The sequence below is a fragment of the Bactrocera dorsalis genome, chromosome 3 (genome assembly GCF_023373825.1).
Source record: "Bactrocera dorsalis isolate Fly_Bdor chromosome 3, ASM2337382v1, whole genome shotgun sequence".
Classification (NCBI taxonomy): domain Eukaryota; kingdom Metazoa; phylum Arthropoda; class Insecta; order Diptera; family Tephritidae; genus Bactrocera; species Bactrocera dorsalis.
The window spans coordinates 79471737-79473577 of record NC_064305.1 but is presented as its reverse complement, the minus strand read 5'-3'; positions in this window follow the sequence as shown (position 1 = coordinate 79473577).

The following is a 1841-nucleotide window of genomic DNA, read 5'->3' as shown; positions in this document are numbered from 1 at the left end:
TTCCATAAGTCTCTCATTAATCCCGTTCTATTATACGGCGGAGAAACATGAGTCGAGAATAGAACGAACTTGGAGCATTGGAGAAAACTCTTCTCCGCAAGGTCTTTGGGGCCTAGCCCGGGTGAACAATATCAAACAAGATGGAACCACGAACAGTAAGAGCTCTGTGGCGTGGAAATATATAAACACGCAAAAATCCAACAATTGCGCCGATTCGCAAGGAAGATGGTGCTCCAGCAATGAAGCTCATTCGATTTGAGGCCGGAGGATGGACAACGGAAGCAAACGCGTTCACGCATTCAATAGGAGGATAAAGATCATAGCGACCTATCTGAACTTGGGATCTACATCTCCCGTGACTTCGCAAAAGATAGACTCAACTGATGAAGTTCTAATTTCTTGACCCAGATCGACCCGCGGTTGTAGTGCCGAAGAAGAAAAACAAGAAAGAGTATGCAATATAACTGAGTACCCCCCTCAAGCAAAGACCTTTTGAAAATTGTAAGTGTGGAGATAAATGTTGTAATAGCGAGAAAATCGCACACAAGTGGAACGAATTAAATAACAAAACAAAAGTACGAACACGATAAGCACAAAAAAAGATGCTGGCCCAGAAATGTGACACAAATTGCCATTTTTCTTTATGGCTAATTATTATTATGCTTTTGTGGCAACTTGCTCATTTAGTGGCGCCAGTTCCGTCAACTTTATCTAGTACTTCTTGCTGTCTGCAAACTTTTCTTCACTTCTTTTTGTTGATTTTTTTGCTAACAGCCTACCAGCTACCGGTTTAGTGACTATTTGCTCAGTTATTCATCTTTTTCTTCTCGAATAATATCTTTTTTGCATGCTTTTTCCACACTTTATTTACTCACTTCTTTGCTTTAGTCTCCTGTGACTACTTAGCTGTCTATTTTTAGTTTTTTATCGATGTTTTTGTCAACTCGTAAATTTCACTCTCATTTGCAAACGACCTTTGCGGGGTGAGGCGATCGCGGCGGCCATAAACTAGCGCGCTTTTAGACCAAGACAAAAGTGGCTCAACAAAGCAAATACCAACACTTGCGTGTGTGTGTGTGTTTGTGTGCGGGTTTTTCTGCAATCTCCATAAGCTCTAATGCAATAGCTGAGTTGTTGTTGTTCTTTTAGTGTTTCAGTTTCTTTCAACTCCTTTTATTGCTTCGTTTATGCGGCTTTTAGTTTTTATGATTCATTTCTGTTTCACTGATTTTTAATATAACTTTTTTAACGCTTTTTTCTCTCGTCTCTCCTTTTATTTATCTTTTATTTGTTTTGTAGGTGAATGTAACATTTTAATGCCCTGCATCTTATTTATTTAGATGTTGTTTTTGTTTTTTGCCTTTGTTAACGGCAATTTAGGTGAGCACGTAATAAGCGCAAGCGTAATGCGGTAGCCCTGAAACTGGGAAGCAAATACAACAAAAAAAGTTATTTTATATACAAAAAGTAGTTGGAGAGCAAAATGTAGGGAACGAGTGACGGATGAGTTGTTGTGCCGCAGATTTAGGTCGCTAGTCGCAATTACAAATGAAATTTCAAATAGGTAGTGACTATGAAATTTTATTCAACACTCACATAACTCATAAACCACACACTAACACTTTATGTAAGATAGTTAAATTGGTAAGAGACTTTTAATTGAAAGCCAGATATTTACGAAATTTCAATTATTTTGAGTATAATTGTTAAGGTCTCTTAAAACTGTATACATAATATAAACTAAATTTTTTTCCGAAAAATTTTTCGGAAAAAATTAGATTATTTGAGGTTAAGTTTGATGAATTCAGAATAGCTGGTATGACTATGACTTCTAGGTAACC